Here is a 22,553-nt window from a genome sequence, read left to right on the forward strand (position 1 = left end):
CTAGACACTAATGCTAAATCACTTCTCCTCAAAATTCCATAGAGCAAGCTCCTTCCTTCTCCAACATTCCTAGGTCCTCCAAACACGCTCTCGAAACGCCCTCTCCAAACGCTCTCCCTAAGCTTCTAGGAGTGCCTGAATATAAATAACTCTCGGGAAGCACCTAGAATGTCTCTAGAAACAACCAGAAAGTGTTGACAACTAAGCATAAGCCTTTTCCAACCTTCTAGGTGAGTCATAAGGTTGTAGACACCATGTGCTTAATTTGTGCGCTAACTCCTATGTTGTTGACATATGTGTAATCAAGAGGTGCGTTTACTCCTAGGCAAGCTTATAACTTTTATTTTAATTCTTTTATCTTTTCTATTATTGTTATTATTATTTTAATTTCTTTTATTTATTTCTTTTCTCAATTAATTCTCATTTAATTAATTATAATCAAAATATCAAAAGATCATGATATTATATTAATTTTTTCCAAATAATTAATTTATTAATTAAATCTATTTATTTTAGACTTAATTAATAGAAAATTCACCATAGACCTCCAAGATAAAATATGAAAACCCATCATAGAACAATCCATACAAAATCAGTCTAAAGGCTTAAAAATCATGAATTATGTCATCCGACACATTTAGAAGGTAAAATATCTCGGATACTTATCCTACCTCTCTAGGACAAAAAGGTTTAGGGGTTTAGGATTTGGACTTGAGAATTTATCTCCTTTCTCTTACCATTGAGATAGTGCGATAGGGTATGCTCATCCTAGAAATTCAGGAAATTCAATACTCGATACCTGCAACCTACATAAAAACCATGCATGTACATACTATATATATATGCTAAGCTAGACAGGAAATGGCAGGAAGTGGTGCATTGTGTAGATCCCGACTAGTAGGTGACTACGACTCCCTTCCTTAACCACATCAAAAATGCCATACATAAGAACAAACACACACACCATACACATATGGGATAAGTATCCATTATAAAACACAGGTGATAATAATAATCTAACTAATCATCATCAATAATTGAAAGTAATGTAATAATCATCATGCGTACATGAAATGTAGAGCCTAAGTAATCTCATCATATATCAACTGAATCTGTAACACAATATCTGATAGTCTCAAAACAATGTTACTAATAATCATCAACATAAAACTAGCCCTAAAAGAGTTTGACAAAAAATGCGACCTAGGGGCAGGCACTACACTTAGATTAATAAGATAAACACACATAAGAGGTCTTTGACCAGAAGACTTCTTCTATACAATGTCAAATATAAGTGTTGATTAATATAATAAACTTATATATGACATCATAAAATATGAGAGTTGGCCTATTAGAATATCAGTCACATGATATTCCAAGCTCTCTAGAGCAATGGCCTATCATAAACATCAAATTAATGATGATCACCAAGTACTCATTATGGTAATGGCCTATCAAAATATCAGGGCAAGATATACACCATGTACCAAAAATATATCTATACAAGCAACTTGTAGATAATAAAATTAATGTTATCAACTGCCTAGTGTTTGATTTATAAGATAAAGCCTTTACATGAAACACTTTCTCAAGAATGAATCATGCTACAAGTTATTATAAGGATGTCACTTTACAACAACTTCTCTTGATACAAGTGAAATCATCTTGAAGTTGTCACCTCTTAATGATTATCATAGATTTTATTTATAATATATATAAAATTGTACAATAATCAATTTCTCTGAGACATGTCCTTAGATTTTACAACCATACCAAGTTCTTTATGAAAATACTCCACTTTTGTCTTAGCAAGTGGTTTGGTAAGAGTGTCTATAATTTGATCCTTTGTACTAATATATTCCAATTTGATTACATCCTTCTTAACCATGTCTCAAACATAATGGTAGGGTATATTGATGTGTTTTGATCTGTTATGAAACATAGGATTAAGAGATAGCTTGGTGCAACTCTGGTTATCACAATAAATAGTAGTAGGTGGAAGTGGCTTCCTAAATAGTCCAAATAGAAGTTTCCTCAACCATATAGCTTCTCTTGTTCCCATAGATACAACTATGTACTCAACTTTTGTGGAACTCTGTACTACTGAAGACTGCTTCCGACTAAACCAAGACATCATTGTTGAACCCAAGGTAAAAAAAATATCTTGAAGTGCTCTTTTTATTCTCTAAATTTCTCGCCCAATAAAAATCTATATATCCTCTTAGATTTAGTTCAGTTTTAGTGTATTTTAGGCCATATCCAATTGTACCATTGAGATACCTAAGAATGTGTTTTGCTGTTACTAAATGAGTTTGTTTAGGTTTTCATATGAACTGATTGAGAACATTTATAGCATGAAATATGTCAGATCTTGTATTTACCAAATACATTAATGAACCAATTACTTGTCAATATAGAGTAGGATAAAAACTTTTAGAATATTTAGTTGCTTCTATTAATTTTAGGAGGTTTGTTTCCAAAGGAGTTTTCATTGCCTTGCTATTCAACATGCCAAATTTGTTGAGTAGATCCAGAGTATACTTTCTTTGATTTAAGAAGATTCCTTTTGAATGTTGCCATACTTCTAGTCCCAAGAAGTAGTGTAGTATGCCTAGATCTTTCATTTCAAATTTAGATATGAGACCTTGTTTACATTTTTCAATTAGATGATCTCTATAATAAAAAGATCATCAACATATAAAACCATGATTAACATATCCCCCTGCATTACCTTGTAATATAAATTTGGATCTGAAATATTTTTACAGAAGTCAAGTTTAGTTAGATGTTGATCTATCTGTTCATACCAAGCTTGGGGAGCTTGTTTCAATCCACATAAAGCCTTTTTTTAATTTGCATACATGAGATTGTTTATTGTGTACTTCAAATTCTTTTGGTTGTTCAATATAAACTTTCTCTTCTATAACACCATTCAAGAATGTAGTCTTTACATCCATTTGATGATTTTTCCATCTTTTGGATACAACAATGGCTAAAACAATTCTGACTGAAGTACATATCTGGCTACTAGAGAAAACATTTCCTCATAGTCTATTCCTTCCTTTCGAGAAAATTCTCTTGCTACAAACCTTGCTTTGTACTTCTCAATACTACCATCTGCAGCATGCTTAATTTCAAATAGCCATTTTGAGGAGACAACTAATTTATTTTTGGGTCTAGGAACAATATCCCAAATATCATTTTTAAGTATGGAATTATATTCTTCTATAATGGCATCTTTCTAATGTTGATTTTTTATAGCTTCTTTGACATCAGATGCTTCAAATTTGGATATTTCACTCATTAATGCAACATAACTAGAGTATATATTAGGACATTTTCTTTCCCTAATGAAATCTGAGTGAATGGAATAGTTTTCTTCAATTAGCATTTTGGCCCATAGTAATCTTTTCTTTTCCTCAGAGGTGTGAGTAGTGTCCATGGGTTCAATTGATTTATCTTCCTCCATTAGAGACTCCCTCTCATTATTAGAGTTTTGTTATTCTAGAGTTTCTTCTGAATTTGATTCAATTTCATCTTTAGATCTTTTGTAGGCCAATTCTTAATCAAATATTACATCTCAACTTATTTCAATATTTCTTTGTCTAGGGATATAGATGTGATAAGCTTTGGAAGTTTCACTATAACCTACAAAGATTCCTTTCTTTCCTGAGGGCTCTAGTTTGGTTCTTTTCTCTTTAGGAACATGTACATAGATAGGGCAACAAAAAATTCTTAGGTATTTAAGATCAGGCTTCTTCCTGGTAAATACCTCTTCAGGGGTCTTGAATTCAAGATAAGAGTGAGGACACCTATTTTGACAAAAAACAACAGTATTTGAAGCTTCACCCAAAGAAAAGTTTCAAGATTCTGATCATGAAGCATTTCTTTAGCAAAATGATCAATTCTTTCTTTTAGCTATTCCATTCCGTTGAGGATTATAAGGAACATAACACTCCCTCTTGATCCCAATAGTTTTACAATAATTTATAAAGATGTTAGAAATGTACTCTTTACCATTGTCTATTCTTAAGACTTTTATTTTCTTTCTAGAAAGGTTTTCTACAAGGGCTTTGAATTCTTTAAATTTTGTTAGGATTTCTTCAAATTCTTTACTTGTAAGAAAATAGATCCAATTCTTCCTAGAGAAATCATCCACAAATATGATATAGTATAGAGAACCTCCTAGAGAAGGAACTGACATATGACCACATAAGTCTAAGTGAATAAATTCTAGAACTTCTTTGGATTTGGTTTGACTATTTTGGAATGTAGTTTTGATATTATTCCCTAGAGCACAACATTTACAAGTTCCTTCATGGTATGGATTAAGTTTAGGTATAGCTGTTACCATTTTTCCTATAGAGGGTAATCCTCAAAAATGAAAATGAACTAGTCTCTTGTGCCAAATTTCATTTTCTTTGAAGGAATCATGAATTAGAGCTAAATGGGAGAGAGGGTTAATTTGATAAAGACATTCATGCCTAGAGCCAATTTTGAATGCATTTTTTATGTTAGAATTCTTAGGCCAAGCTAAGACCTTTCCTTCCATAAATGTAATTCTGAGTTCTTCATCTTCAAGAGTAGAGATAGAAAGCAAGTTTCTTTTTATACTAGGTACATATAATACCTTAGTAAGTTCAATTTTTTTCCCTAATTTTAAATGAATAGTACATGTTCCTATTCCCATTGCAAGATAGCTTGTATCATCTACAATGGTTACTTCATCAACATAGTCCTCTTTTAGAGAGTCTAACTGATCTTTAAAACCTATAATATGTCAAGAGGCTCCACTATCAATTACCCAAGTACTTGATTTGGTTGATGCTTCACTAGAGAATGTTGAATATAAAGCACTGTGTTCAGAATTTCCATTATAGTTTTGAGTGGTTGCAAACGAGGCTTGAGACTTAGTTCTATCAAGACATCTAGAATCTAGATGTCCAATTTTATCACACCTATAGCATTGCATTTTGGAGAAGTTAGGTGGCTTCCTTTTTCCTTTGAATTTTCTTTTCTTCTTATTTACTTGAGTTGAGAGAGCTTGAAAATCTTCTTTTGAGGAGGAAAAATTTTGATCTTGTGCAATTTGCATACATTCTTCTTGTATATAATTAGCTTTAAGTCTCTCAAATTTAGGTAGTTTTGATCGAGAGCATACCCCTTGTTTAAAGGTATCCCATGATGATGGAAGTCTTTTAAGAGCCATTATTGTTAGCTCCTTTCTGTCAAAGATGTGTCCTATGGATGAGAGTTGATTTTGAAGATCGGTTATTCTCATGAAGTAATAGAAAATTTTCTCTCCTTTATTCATTTTAATATTTGAGATTTTTTTCTTTAATGTAATGATTCAAATAGTATTATTTATCTCAAACATATTTTCAAGAGCATTGTACATCTCATGTGTAGTGTCTAGTTATGAGATTATAGGAAATAGATGAATTTTAACACCATCCACACTAATTCTCATAGATTTATTTTTTTCACTCTCCCATTTTTCTAGTTCATCATTTCCTTTAGGTGATGGGTTATATTTTTCAATAAACTTATTTAAGCCATGTTCTTTAAGTATTAGTTTCAGATGTAGCTTCCAACCTACAAAATCTAAATCACCTTCTAATCTATCTTCAAGCCTCATATCGTTCACCATTTTATTAATAATATTTGCTGCTTCTATAACCTAGATATTTGTAGTCTAATATTAGGATATTTCTTTTAAACCTTCTTTGATACCATGTTAAAGTATCAGACTAAAGACTTATATAATACATAATAATTTCTCAAGACAAGGATATAAATTAGACTAAAAATGATTAGAGAAATTCGCTGCACATCAACATACTCGAGGATGATAAGAAGAATTCTTCTACTCTATAATAACTAGAAGACTTATTTAATTATGTGTTCACTGTTATTTACAAAGGCAGAGATCGATCTGTATCTTATACTTGGCATCAAGTTTCAAGAGCCACGACCAATAGCTGTGACTCATAGTTGAATCACATCTATTGGCATGACTACTATTAACAACAGGTTTTAATAAACAAATCATTGCTTGACAATATATATGGATACTCGACGCCCATAATATATATTGATGTAAATGATTTTATTCATATTTCTATATTAGAATATCTGTGCACACACATGCGCACACACACACACATGAGTATATTAAATATCTCATGTAATAATACAAATATTAATATAAGATTTATTAATAATATCTTAACTAATCTATACATTAACAATTCAGATGAAAATCTTGTATGTTTCTATGATTAACATTTCCCTTTGAGATAGTTTAGTTTTATAAATTTTTGAAATGTCTCCAGGATGGAGCAAGAAGCATAAAAAATTGCATTCAAGGGAAAGAAAACTTAATACTTCAAGTTATGAAGCTGAATTTAAGATGGAAATCAGATTTATAGGGAGTTTTATAATCTATTAAAGGAAACCATGGACAAGAAGGTCAAGAATTTCATGCATGTACTTGAAGCTTCAAATACAAGCCACATTATCATGAATGTTTGGTGTTACCAAGCCTCGGGATAATTCCAAAGCTTATTACATTCACTAATGTTACTATGAAATTAGACAAGTAAATTTGTGTATGAAAAATAACTACCATGAATAATGTTGTGATCAAAATAGAGGGAGTTGTTAGAAGACCTTCCAAGAATATCTTTGATGACTTTGATCATAGTGATTCATGGAAGTAGACCATGGAGCTGGTTTCTAGATAAGAAACATTATCATTGAAGAACAAGTGGCTGATATTATCACCAAATCTCCTACCAAAATATTTTTTGTGCATTTTGAAACTAGATTGAAAATTGTGGAGATTGAAGCTAAGACTAGATAGAGAAATGTGGTGTAACATCTAAGACTAGATGATAAAGTGATATGATGACTCAAATTCTCTATGTTGATGAAATTTTGATTATAGGAGAATACCATCTTATTAATCAGTGTAAGAAAGAATTGACTTTTTAATTTGACATAAAGGACTTAGGGATTCTTCATTACTTGGATTGGAAGTTTGTTAGAAGTCTGAGAATATTTTCCTTCATCAAAAGAAGTATACTTTCCATATTATTAAAAAGATTTAGAATGTGAGACTGTCGACCGATGTCAAAACCAAAAGAAATTAAATTACACAAGCTAAAGGAACAAAGTGTTGAATCCAAACTAGTTAATCCCTCTTTATAACAGACATATGTTTGGGTCTCTGATGTATCTTGTGAATAATCTATTAGAAACAATAGTCCACCAAGATAATTGGGGCGAGGGAAATAATTAAAACATTTATCCATCTTGTAAACAACAACAATACAAAGATGCACACACATAATTACACTAGATATGTTAGCTGGGAAAACCCTTGATCAATGGGAAAATCCCAGTGGGAATGATGCCCACAAGATGATGTACTAATATAAATATTTCTTGTTAGAGGATGGACCCTGTTAGGAGTCTATTACAATATTTAGTATATGTGTGTCCCTATTTGTAGACTTTGAATCCTTGTTAGAAGATTCCAACCCTGTTAGAAATTGTACCAACCCTATTAGGAGTTGTAGAAGATATAAGGAACCACTGTCCAAATAGCTTCTAGGGAAAGATCTCCAAACTCAATTTCCAACTAATCTATCAACTATTCCTTGAAAAATAATTGTATGTACTATACTTTAACTTCTTTCCTCTATCCTATTAATCGAACCAATCACTGTCATACCTTGTAGACTAGGTCATGAACTTTGGATCCAAGTATCAAACTTTGGATCACACAATAAAACCTCTGCAACAAAGTTTCCTTCACCTTCACTCTGCTCTACTTATCTTTTCATTCCACTCTTTGTGTTTCTTCCAATCATTCTCTTCTATCCATATATGATAAAGGAAAATATCCTTCCTTTATACAAATATTCCCTAAGTTGGCTATTACACCTTCTCAATTAATTATTATAGGACCACATTAAGAACACATTACACTTAGTGATATCATTAATCTTCCACCTTATAACTTGAATAACCTTCTATACATATAAAATTATGATGAGTGAGCTTAGCCACATTATCTCTAGAATGTATTCTTCACATATTTAACTTTAGCTTTTTAGAATAACAACTTTGCTAAGAGATATAACAAGTTTACCAAAACATACCTCTATAAGCTCTATCTTAGAACAATCTTCACTGAAACTTGCATAACTTCTTTTGTACTTAATATATTTTTCTTTTGAGGTTAGCTACATATAGTAGACACTTAGTAGTATCTCCCTTTAACCTTTCTTAGTGAAACTACTCAACTGTCTATCATTATCAACTTGATCTTTCCATTATTCTTCTATTAGATGCCACAAAAAATTGCTATATTGACATCAATAACAAACATAGTCATGAATGTAATAAATCATTATGATAATGATCAAATCATGTTTGTACAACAATATACCATAGAAATATTATTAGCATTCATGCTTCCAACAATCTCTCGCTTTGAAAATGATGGCATCATATGGGAAAAACATCTAGTTCCAAGAATACCAACTGCAAAAGACTATTAATCTTTCTTTTCAAATCCTTTCCATCAATCATTCTTCCTCAAGATATTTTAACTATTTTTCATGCTGTAATCTCTCCCTCATTGACATCAATGTCAAAGATTTAAACAACCACCTATCTCTAAAATAACTCTCTTTGACTTGCTCAAGTGTCCAAAGAAATTGTTAAAAGCAATACCTAACAAGAGTCCTAGATGAGTCTATCCATCAGATACTCCTCCATATAGGAAGGATCAGCATCAACATATGCTCTGATTTAGGAAGGAGAATAACCCATAGTGCACCTCACAAATACTCAAAAGTCTCTTTGGGAAGAGGCTTAGTGAAAATATCTACAATATACTCTTTGGTGCTTACATACTCTAATCTAATTTATTTTTTTACAACTTTCTTTCTCAACATGTGATACTTGATAGAAATGTTCTTAGTCTTAGAATGCAACACTAGATTCTTAGACACATTTACTATGCTTATGTTGTCATAATGTATGACAACAAGTTCACTAAATTCTATCCTTATATCCTTCAACATTTGTTTCATCCAAACAACTTGATTACAATTATTTACTACTACAACATATTATGCTTTTGATATACTTTGTGATGTACACTCCTCCTTCTTGATTAGCCAAGAGACCAATCTTCTTCCAAGAAAGAAGGCTCCACCTATTGGATACAATTATTAATTGTGTATTGTCTTTGATGTTACACAAATGTCATATTAGTCATCAGACAGAGTCTACTGAGCTCAAATAATTAGCAAAGCAATTTACAGTGTCTATCAAATGTTCTTGAACACTACTTAGTAAAGTTAGCTCTTACCGAGCTCACTCGGGCATCAAATGATTTTTTAGCAAAAACTTAATGTTTACTGAGCTCACTCGAGCATCAAAGGATTTTGTAGCAAAAAGTTAATGTTTACCGAGCTCACTCGGGCATCAAAGGATTTTGTAGCAAAAAGTTAATGTTTACCGAGCTCACTCAGGCATCAAAGGATTTTGTAGCAAAAAGTTAGTTTTAACCGAGCTCCCAAGGTTAACAAAGAAAAGTTAATGTCTACCAAGCTCACTCGGTTATCAAAGGAAATGTGGTAGAGAGTTAGCTTCTACCGAGCTCACAAGGTCAGCAAAGGAAGGTCAGTGCTAACCGAGTTCACTCGGTCTCCAAAAGATTTTTGCAAGGTTTGAAGTGTTTACCGAGCCTCACTTGGTTAACACTATAAAACCATTCTAAAGCAATGGTTACTAAGCTAGGTCATCCATAAAAGGATTTTATTGTTTTGATATTAAGTTTAAATGTTTCATACAATCAATTGATGTAATGATTTTTTTAGTTGTTGTAACTTATATTTGAGCTGACTCAGTAATCTAAAAGGTATATAGTTAGATGTTCAAGTTGTGAATTAGTGTGTGTGAGTATATGGATGAGGATAGAATAAGCGAATATTGAGAAAATTTTGATGAAGGATTAGATATCCTACTGGAGCTGCAAAGTTTTATTCGATCAGTAAGGATCCACTAAAGAAAAATAGAGATCTATAATCAACAAAAGATAAGTTGCATATCATCTAGGTCACCTCATTGTTGCTTTCTAATCATTGTAACAGTGAATCCAAAATCTCTTTATAGAGTTGGTTTAATAGCCATTTTGTAAATCCTCTAATAAGGTGACAATTCAGTTGAATTGTTCTAAAGACCTCTAACCAGACCACTCCTAACAGGGTGATTAAATCCTCTAACAATGTCACACCTAATAGTGTGCATTGTAACCTTTAATAGGGTTGGCTCCTAATAGGGCTTACTTCAGAAGAGTGAAAATTGGTGACTAGTTACTTGATGGTTTTTTCTATATTGGGTTTCCACGTTAAATATGGTGTCTCTTGTGTTCATTTATTTAACCTTTGCATGCATATTAATAACTATGGATGCTAGATGATCAGTAATTAGTTAACCTACCGAGTTACAGTATTCCTGCACTATTTACTGAGTATCAACAGTAAGTAAAGATTATAGAAATCTAAGGGATTTTTGAAATTTGTTTTATAGTAACTGATTCACCCCTCCCCTCTTAGTTACTTCATCTATATTTCCAACAATTGGTATCAGAGCTTTTTGTGCTTGCAAGACAAGATTTCAAGGATCTAAGCCAAAGATTAGGATGTCTTATAAGAGGGAAATTCCAAGACTTAACAGGGACAACTTCTCAGCATGGCAAGGGTTTAGGAAACTTTATCCAGCTTCTATTGGAGATACAGGACTAAAATACCTTGATGAAAAATATGCAGAACCAATCGGTACACTATCTGTCAATGATATTGCTGAAAAGAAGACCCACAACATCATGATGATAGATATAACATTTTCTCTAAGTTATGAAGAATTTGATGACATCAAGGACTGCAAATTTTCCTTTGAAATGTGGGAAAAGCTGAAAGAAATCTATGGAGGAGATGATAATGTAAGAAGAGCCAAAGTAGAAAGTCTAAGAGGAAAATTTGATCAGATGGGGATGAGAGAGGATGAAAAAATTGCAAAATAATGTTGAAAGAGTCAAAACATGTGTCAGTGCAATCAAAGCATCTGGAGGAGATATCAAGGAGGAGATAGTTATAAGTAAAGTTCTTAGAACTCTACTTTCCATTTATGCAATCAGAGTTTCTGCAATTCAAGAAAGAAGATGTGAAGCAAATCACAAGATAAATCTAGAGGCCATAGTTGGAAGATTAACTGCATTTGAACTAGACAACTTTGACAACTATGTTCCAACTTCCAAAGACATTGAATCAAAATTTGAAGCCAAGCTTTTAATCAAGGAGAAAAGTAAAAATAAAAAAGAATCTCAGTCAGAAAATGAAGATGAATCAGACCAAAGTTTAAACAGTGATCTTGAGGTGATTGAAGCTCTACTAGCAAAGAAATATTCTAGAGGCAGAGGAAAATATAAAGGTAAAGTTCCTCTAATCTTCTTTTCATGTGAAGAAGTTGGTCATATTGCTGCCAGGTGCCCAAACAAGTAGAAATGGCAAGAAAGACTTCAAATCATTCAAGGATAAAGGTAAGAAAACATGTTTTATGGCTAAAGATTCTAATGATGAAGAAGAAGATGAAATTGTCTACATTGCTGTGAAAGATGAGTCTGATAATGATGAGGAAATGACACTCATTTCTCATATGAGAAAAAATGATACATGGATCATAGATAGTGGTTGTTCTCAGCACATGACTGGTGATAAAACTAAGTTTGAGTACTTTGAAGACTATGATGGTGGTAGTGTAAGATTTGGTAACAATGAATGTTGTTGTATAAAAGGAAGAGGAAGAATCTCTTTGACCAAAGAACTTATATGTGATAATGCCTATTAGGTAGAAGGATTAAAGCATAATCTGTTGAGTGTAGCACAACTACTCAATAATGGATTCAAAGTAGAATTCATGCATGGAAAAGCAAGACTGCTGGATGGAAAAGGAAAACTGATTGGATCAGGCACTCAAACAAAAGGTAACTTATTTTGTCTTGAACTTGGTGAATGTTCATGTTTTATTGCTCAAGTTGAAGAAAGTTGGTTATGGCATAAAAGGTTGTGTCATGTAAATTTTGATAACTTGGTGAAGATAAGCAAATTCAAGAAAGTAAGAGGCATTCCTAACATAAAAAAATCTAAGGTCAGTCTATGCAAGAATTGTCAGATTGGTAAAATGGGTAAGACTAGTTTTAAAAGTAAAAACTATTAGTCTAAAGATATATTAGAAATTGTGCATATTGATCTATGTGGACCCATTGGAATTGAAAGCTATACTAGAGAAAAGTTCTTCATTCTTTTTGTTGATGATTACTCAAGAATGATGACTTTCGTGTATGTAAGGAACAAATCAGAAGCATTTGAGAAATTCAAATGGTATTTGGCCAGAGTAGAAAAGGAAACAAGAAAAATACTGAAATGCTTGAGGTCAAATAGAGGAGGAGAATTCATTTCACATGAGTTCAATAACTTTTGCATTGAAAGAGAAATCAAAATACAAGTATTAGCCCCTGGAACTCCTAAACAAAATGGAATAGCTGAAAGGAGGAACAAATCTATATGGATTTTGCAAGAACCTTAATGATTGAAAAGAACATTGCTATCAAATACTAGAAGGAAGCCATCAACACTACAGTTCATACCTTGAACTGAGTACAACTTAAAAAGGACTCATTCAAAACTCCCTATGAGCAATGGTATGGCTATAAACCTAATGTAAGTTATGTAAAAGTATTTGGAAGTAAATGTTACATTTTGAAAGAATCTAGAAAAGGAAAATTTGATGTAAAAGGTGATGAAGGAATATTTTTGGGATACTCTTGAAAAAGTAAAGCATATAGATGTTTGAACTTGTCTACTTACAAAGTCATAGAAAGTGCACATGTGAAAGTTGATGAGTTTGTAGAAACGACTAAAGAAGAAAGCAAAAGGGAACCAGAAGATTATAGAAGGTTTGTTTTCACTGAACCTGATATAGTACCAGTTAATCAGGAATCTTCTACTCCCGAGTCATTAGTAATCGAGTTACAAGAAGTTCAAACCGAGCTACAGCAACCTGAGTTACATTCAGATGCTATTGAGCAAGTGTCTACCAAATCTAAAAGACCTAAGCCAATATCTACCAAGCCAGAATAGCCAGAACTTGAAGTTTAAATACAAGAGGATAACAATAAAATTCTTTTAACAAGCAAGGAACCTGTATTAGCAAAATATGTCAGGAGACATGCTTCAACAGATCAGATCATTTGAGACAAATTTGAAGGAACCATGACAATAAGTAAGTTGAAAGGTACTTGTTTACTTGCTGATTTTGAACCTAGAAATATCAATAATGCATTAAAAAATGATAGTTGGATTGAGGCTATGAATGAAGAGATAGAACATATAGAGAAAAACAAGACATGGACTCTTGTACCCAAAACTAAAGATAAAAATGTGATTGGAACTAAGTGGGTATTCATAAAAAACTTGAATGAAGATGATAAGGTATCAAGAAACAAAGCTAGACTAGTATGCAAAGGATATGCTCAAGAAGAAGGAATAGACTATGGAGAAACTTTTGCTCCTATTGCAAGATTGGAAGGAGTCCAAACCTTACTAGCATATGCTACTCACAAAGGATTCAAAGTTTATCAGATGGATGTCAAGTCAGCATTCCTCAATGGTATACTGGATGAAGAGGTTTACATTGAACAACTTGAAGGTTTTGTTGATCTAGATAAGAAGACCATGGTCCCCTAGAGCATGGTATGAAAGATTGTATAACTATCTTATTCAGATTGGTTTTCAAAGAACTAATGATAACAGTAGCTTGTATATAAAGGAAGGACCAGATAATAAGATTGTTTTGGTAGAAATATCTGTAGATGATACTGTTTTCACAGGGAATGATGATCTTTGCAAAGAATTTTCAGAGCAAATGAACAAGGAATTTGAAATGTCTATGTTTGGTAAAATCAAATTCTTTGTTGGTCTTCAAATTCAGCAGAATAATAATGGTATCTACATCACTCAATCAAAATACATCAAGGAGATATTAAAAAAATTTGGTATGGAAGATTCTAAACCAGTTGGGACTCCTATGTGTACTGGATTAAAATTTACCAAGGAAGATGAATCAAAAGAAGTAGATCAAACATTATATAGATCTATGATTAGAAAGTTGTAATATGTAGTTCATACTAGGCTAGATATTTCCCTTGTAGTTGGTATTGTAGCAAGATTTTTAGCAAAACCAAGAGAAAATCACATGATGGCAATCAAAAGAATAATGAGATATTTGAAAGGAACTGAAAATTATGGTTTATGGTACAAATTTGGAGGTAATCTAGATTTGAAAGTGTTTACTAATGCTGATTGGGTAGGAAACCTTGATGATAGAAAAAGTACAAGTGGAGGAGCATTCTTTCTTGGAAAGAGGTTGGTTTCTTGGACAAGCAAAAAGCAGAATTGTACATCTCAATCTATAGCAGAGGTAGAGTATGTTGCTGCAGCAATAAACTATTCTAATATTGTTTGGTTTAAACAGTTGTTGGAAGGCATGAAGGTGGAGATCAAAGAACCAGTTGTTATGTTATGTGATAATACAAGTGCAATCAACATATCCAAGAATCCAGTAATGCATTCCAAAACCAAGCACATTGTAATAAAATATCACTTTGTCAGAGAATTGGTGCAAGATAAGGAGATCAGAATGGAATATGTCCATACAAAGGAACAAATTGCTGATATATTCACAAAACCATTATCTAAGGATGCATTATTGTATCTAAGAGGTAAGTTAGGGGTCACTCCCCTATCTGAAGTTCACTAAAATTAAGTTTTAGTGATGCATTAATGCATATCAAAAAATCTATTAGTTGACGCAACATAATCATAAAATATTGCATATAAATCAGTACTAAAGGTATATTAAAATTTATTTGAGTTATGTTTTCTTTGGCATGTGTTGTCAAAGAGGGAGAGTTTTACTATCATATCTTTCTGAAATTTGTTTGAGAGGAAGAAGTTTGCTATGTAATTCCTTCACAGAGGGAGATTACTGAAAGAGGGAGGGTTTTCTATCTAATAGAGAAAGTTGTTTTGACAGGAAAATACTTGTTAGACTTATTTTTCAAATTTCATTCTGCTATGACATGTTGTGTTGCCATCAATGCCAAAGAGGGAGATTGTTGGATACAATTGTTAATTGTGTATTGTCTTTGATGTTACAAAAATGTCATATCAGTCATTAGACAGAGTCTACCGAGCTCAAATGATCAACAAAGCAATTTACAGTGTCTGTCGAACGTTCCTGAACACTACTTAGTAAAGTCAGCTCTTACCAAGCTCACTCGGGCATCAAAAGATTTTGTAGCAAAAAGTTAATGTTTACTGAGCTCACTCGGGCATCAAAGGATTTTGTAGCAAAAAGTTAATGTTTACCAAGCTCACTCAGGCATCAAAGGATTTTGTAGCAAAAATTTAGTGTTAACCGAGCTCCCAAGGTTAACAAAGAAAAGTTAATGTCTATCGAGCTCACTCGGTTATCAAAGGAAATGTGGCAGAGAGTTAACTTCTACCAAGCTCACAAGGTCAGCAAAGGAAGGTCAATACTAATCAAGTTCACTCGGTCTCCAAAGGATTTTTGCAAAGTTTGTAGTGTTTACCGAGCCTCAATTGGTTAACACTAGAAAACCATTCTGAAGTAGTGGTTACCGAGCTGGGTCAACCATCAAAGGATTTTATTATTTTGATATTAAGTTTAATTATTTCATATAGCCAACTGATGTAATGTTTTTTTTAGTTGTTGTAACTTATATTTGAGCTGACTTGATAATCTAAAAGGTATATAGTTAGATGTTCAAGTTGTGAATTAGTGTGTGTGAGTATATGGATGAGGATAGAATAAGCGAATATTGAGAAAATTCTGATGAAGGATTAGATATCCTGTTGGAGTTGCAAAGTTGTATTCGATTAGTAAGGATCCACTAAAGCCAAACAAAGATCTGTAATCAGAAAAAAATAAGTTGCATGTCATCCAGGTCACCTCATTGTTGCTTTCTAATCATTGTAACAGTGAATCCAAAATCTCTTTACAGAGTTGGTTTAATAGCCATTTTGTAAATCCTCTAACAAGGTGACAACTTAGTTGAATTATTCTAAAGACCTCTAACTAGGCCACTCCTAACATGGTGATTAAATCCTCTAACAAGGTCACACCTAACAGTGTGCATTGTAACCTTTAATAGGGTTGGCTCTTAACAGGGCTCACTTCAGAAGAGTGAAAAGTGGTGACTAGTTACTTGGTGGGTTTTCCCATATTGGGTTTCCACATTAAATCTGGTGTCTCTTGTGATCATTTATTTAATCTTTGCATGCATATTAATAACTATGAATGCTAGATGATCAGTAATTAGTTAACCTACCAAGTTATAGTATTCCTACACTATTTACCGAGTATAGCAGTAAGTAAAGATTATAGACATCTAAGAGATTTTTGGAATTTGTTTTATAGTAACTACTTCACCCCTCCCCTCTTAGTTACTTCATCTATATTTCCAACACCACCACTGGTGCTCTTTTTGTTATCCATACTACCTGCCAAATCAACATCTGTATAAGCATATAACATGAAATCATTAGATCTATCATACCAGAATCCAAACTCTAGTATTCCTTTTAGATATCTAAATATCCTTTTGACTGCTACATAATGTGCTTCTTCGGGGTCAGCTTGAAATTTGCAATAATTACAACTACATTTTCTATATTCAGCCTTGTGTGGGTCAGATATTGCAATCCTTTGATCATAGATCTATACTTTTTCTACTCAATAATAGGTGTCTCATCCTTTGTGTCTAGTTACCATAGGTATTCCATAGGGTTTACATGTTTCCAAACCAAACCTTTTCAGTAAATCTTTCAACTACTCAGACTGAGAAATAAAGATTCCATCTTTGTCCTACAAGCGTTGTAGTCCTAGAAAATATTTCATTTCTCCTATCAGACTCATTTCAAATTCCTTCTCTATTTCTTCTACAAACTTGTCACTTTCATCATCATTTCCTCCAAATATGATGTCATCAACAAATATTACCAAGATCATCAATCTATCATCAATTTCTTTCTAATATAGATTACAATCTGCCATACCTTTGCTATATCCAAGCTTTATCAAATGCTTGTCCAACCTTGCATACTAGGTTCTTGGTGCTTACTTCAAGCCATATAATACTTTCTTCAATCTACATACTATGTTATTGTCATCTATTAAAGGACAACCTTTAGGTTGTTCTATGTATACCTCTTCTTCAAGTTCTCCATTTAGAAATGTTGACTTGACATCCATCTGATATACTTTGAATTTCTCATATGTTGCATATACTAAGAATAACCTTACTACTTCTATTCTTGTCACAGGAGCATATGTTTCATCATAGTTTATCCTTCTTGCCGTGAGTACCCTTTGCATACCAATCTTTGCTTGTTCCTTACAACTTTACCTTGTTCATTCATTTTGTTTCTAAATATCCATTTAGTTCCTATCACATTCTTGTTTGTTGGTCTAGGGACCAATTCCCATGTCTCATTCTTTACTATTTGATCCAATTCTTCTTTCATAGCTTACTTCCAATAGTCATCTTGTCATGCCCAAAACTTGAAGGCAAAAACACACACACAATTTTTTTGAATTAACAATTAAACATGCCCTAGGTTTGAAATGATTGATAATAGTTTTAGCACAGGTTCTTTACTTTACGTCTTAAGGTTATAAACATGAGGGCAATTATATTGTTAAGGTTTTGAAATTTTTGTTACTAGATTGGTATCAATCTTAAGTTATGCCCTTTTTAGAATTAAACCTATCAAAAGATATTAGAGATGTAAGTTACACTTAACTTTGACCAAGGGATAAAGGAAACAATCCAACATTTTCTATTGGTTTTAACATTTACATTAATTTACCATGATATGCAATCAAATTTACTTACATAACAAAGTACATGAATTCAGGATTTCAAATTACTCGCAATATCAATCAATCAAACCTTCATTAAAACTTATTTAAATTACCAATTAATCAATAATTTTAATCTACTTAATGGTTAAACAATTGGATTACATTTACATTAAAACTAGCTAATTAGTATTTAAGCATAACTGAGTACAAAAGAAATATTAACAATTACAACCAACGTCCTTAATCAAAAATAAGATAACCTTAACCTTTATTTATTTAACTAATTATTCTTTAACAATTTTAAATTCATTTTAAACTAACTAGGTATATATATAGATAAAGTAATAATATAATAAAGAAACTAAGATTAAAAAACTTAAATAACTAACTAATCTAAGACTAAACTTAAAGTTTAAGACTAACCTAACACTATCTCCTAATCTAACTACAACTAAACTATAACTCTTAACACTCTAACATATCTAATAGCATTTAAATAAAACACAACTTAACAAAATTACTAAACTAACTACACATACTATTTACACACTAAAATAAAACTTAAATGAGAACTACCTATTCTAAGCCCCCCCCCCCCCCCACACACACCTACTAATTCTACCAACCCCCCCTAAGCCCACCCTACTCCTAGGCCTGCCTCACCCCACGGGCCCTCACATCTCCAGGCCGCGCGCTGCCCAAGTCTGACTCGGCACGTACTATCCCAGGCTTGAGTCTGGCCCAAGTGGGAGGTCAACGCAACTCAAGGCTCGAGGTGGGACATAAACAAGGGTTTGCTTGCTAGCACTACCAAATGAAATTAAATGCTTTCCCCAAACACCTGCGTCCATTACCAAAAGATGAGGAGGAGGGATGGGACAAGGTCAGAATGACATCATCCCATATGATGACCCAATACTTGCAATCCACTCTTTTTCAAAGAAACCCTTTTTAAAATATACATTTCTAAGGCTGACGCCCAAGGAGGAAAAGTTGGGCATTAATGACATAAAGTTTTTATGGTAAGAAAGGGTATTAAGAATATTAAAGTTATAAAGGTTAATTAACTTAAGCATTGTATTAGATATCCTTAATATATATATATATATATATGGTTTTACTTCTAATTTTTTTAAACACTAATAGATTCTTAGAATATTCTCTGTTGCAAGCCAAAGATTTTCACATTCTCTCATACAAACTCCAGCATCCTGTAGGTGGATTATTTGATAATTTGCCTACTCTCTCTTGAAACTCAATGTATATTTTTCCTTTGCAATTATATTACCACAATAGGTGTATGCATTTTCTTATGAATTTCTAATTCGTTATTTCCATGAATCCTCAAATGGCCATGCATTTCAATGAAACCACATTACATGAAATAACCATCTACGTTTCCATTTAACTATCTAATAAAACTAATGGATCAACATAATGACTAAACTAGTCATAAGGCATTTGAGACAATAAGAGAGATCAAAATGATAATGCTCCATTCCTTTTGAAAGGAGTATCAAAATACACAAAGTTACACAAAGTTATTTCTCTATCATGTTTTCAATTGTAGCTTGGATATCTTGACATAATTCTTCCCACATGTTCTTGCAAATTTATTTTCAACACAATCAACCATGAACTAAATCATTTCACACTTGATAAAGGCATCATACATTTATATGGATTAGTAATATTTCTCACTACTGTCCATATGAATAGAGGCATCACCATACATCACAAATTTATTCATACATAATTTGAACATCATTGTTGCATCCTATCTATGATACACATTCATATGACAACATAGAATACGAAAATTTTAAGAGAAGTAAATTTACTCAATCACTTATCTTATTATCAACCTGATTCAAGGCTCAGCCGGGAAAGAATCAGGAAGAAAACCCGGCTTCATTGCCATATGCAATAAGGTTTAAAATACAAATTTATAGTAGGATCTCAATCCCCAAATTTCAACAACTTTATGAAATTTTCTTCCTGATCCAAATCAAGGAGTTTGTTATATTTTCTGAATCTCATTTCAAGAACCATGGAGGAAAACAATAACTGATCGGGTGACAACCAAGCTAAATCAAAGAACATCAAGCATGCATAATCACACATGGTTTACACATTAAGATTCACAATGAATCAAGACTAGGGAGAGGTGGATTCTTCCAACTGGAGAAGTCAAGCACAACACCAATTCAGAAGCCCAATCGGGGCCAATAACCAAGAACTTTCGTTCTTCCATTTAAACTTGCCATACTCATACCAGGTTTGTGCTGACAGGTAGGGGCCCATAACACCCTACCCTTTATCCCTCTTCTCATCCTGAGAAGAGACTCTACACAGGTTGGAGTCCAACTAAACAGACCTCTCCCAAAATTGGTCACTTCTGCCCTCTCCTAGGGTGAGTAATACCAAAACACCCATGCAAGGAAAACTCAAAATTTCAAACATAAACAAGAAAGGAAAACAACCAAAAAGACATGGTTTACAAAACTTCCCAACATACCCACAACCATACAACAGTAAAATAACAACAAGGTAACAAGAACATGAAACAAAACATAAAAACTGAATAAGGGAGATGGGAGTTTCCTACCTTCTCAAAGAGGTAATGGCAATGAACAAATTTGAGTAGAGTATCCATCCTTCCTTCAAGCTTCAAGAAATCTTCTCTAAATGTAGAGATTGGGTAACCAAACCACTAGACCAAGGAAGGCCTCTAAATAAGCCTCCAACTCAACCACCCAAAAGGAGCAATAACTATTTCCACCCACTAGCCATACTAGAAACTCCTAACTCAACCTACACCTTGGTTAAACCCTAAAAGGAGGTGGGGTAAAACAACTCATGACAACCACTTGCAATTTTCGCACAAAGGCAAAAAGGGACTTTTTGAGTGCCCTCAAAAGTCAAAGCTAGGGTCTTAGGGGTTGGAAAAGACCCCTAACCCATACCCATACCCTTAGGTTAGAATAAAAACATGTTTTAAAGCCTTAGGGAAGAGGTTAGATTCAAATAAAAATCTAGAGATAAAATAGGTCTATCTAACAACTCTAACTTGCAATCTAGCCCTAAATCGAATCAGGGATGACTAACCCTCATTAAGAATCTAATAGAAAATTGACACTAACTTGAAACCAAAGTTTAAACAATTAAACCTAACCAGCATACCGAAGCACATAATATTTTACGAGTGTCAAGCGACACTGAAAGAACATAATTATGAACAATAGGGTTTCCAAATTTTAGCACATGGAGATCAGTTTTGTTCCTCCGTAGGGTTTCTCGGCTAAATATCTGCACACTCATTGAACACATCAGTAGTCCTGAAAATCACATGTATATAAATGTATATGTATCAAAAATTTTCATAAATTAAAACATTCATCAAATAAGAGTTTCTTCATCCTATATAATTCTTAACCATTTGAAATATCTTAAATCACATCTCAATCCTACATCTACTAATTTCGTCAACATACATATACATGAACATTAAATGACAATCATCAAGTATATCTGAAAAAAATAACATCACACAACATGAAATAATAAAATATGTTCTAAGCATCAGATAATGTCTTGACATCTCGAGTCACGGATAACAAAATAAGAGTAATATATCACTATGCTACGATGGGTCCGGGGCGAGGCCTCACACATCTTTACATGCTTCATTTGCACTCTTTGGTTCAACTTGAGATATCAAACATAGTTCTTCATTGTAGAGAGATGCATATTATGGATTTTATTGTGTGCCATATTTCTGCATTGACATTTTGAATTACACTCCATGATCTATCATCAAGATAATGTCAATGCAAAAATATGGTACATAATCAAGTCTAGAATATGCATCTCTCTACTATGATTGATTGTGGAAATTGTTCATGTTAATAGTTCTTTATTGATTCTACTTCTTATCATCACATCTGTCATGCCCAAACTATGAGGGAAAAAACACACAATTTTTTTTTTAAAATGTTAATAATAAAGAGGTACACTAAGGTTGAAGAGTTGAATATGAAATTTCAAGAATTAGATTCACTACATTACTCTTAAGTTTGTAATCATGAGGATTCAATTTGATCATTAAATTTGAACTTTCGTTATTAACATGATATTGACATTAGTTACGTTACTACATAATTACACTTAATTTAAATTTCTTTAATTATAATCCAATCTCAACAATTACTAACCAATTCGTGATTAAAACTAACTTTAATTTAAAAGAAAACGTTTACAAACCTAAACAAAATTACATTTAAATATATATTTAGAACACTAACTAAATTAACTTAACTAACCTAAACTAATCTAAATACTTTAGAGAAAATAGAAAAGAACTTAAAATTTAATATAACATTGCACTAACTATAACTTAAAACAAAATTATTATAATTGAAAAAATATTTTAAAACATATTAAACTAACTAACTTACACTAAATTAAATACATTTTAATTATCTAATATGACTAACTAAATTTACAAAAAAACTAATTATGATTTA

This window comes from Cupressus sempervirens, chromosome 10 (assembly GCF_028749045.1).
Source record: "Cupressus sempervirens isolate cs-2001-9-10 chromosome 10, ASM2874904v1, whole genome shotgun sequence".
In the NCBI taxonomy this organism is placed as follows: domain Eukaryota; kingdom Viridiplantae; phylum Streptophyta; class Pinopsida; order Cupressales; family Cupressaceae; genus Cupressus; species Cupressus sempervirens.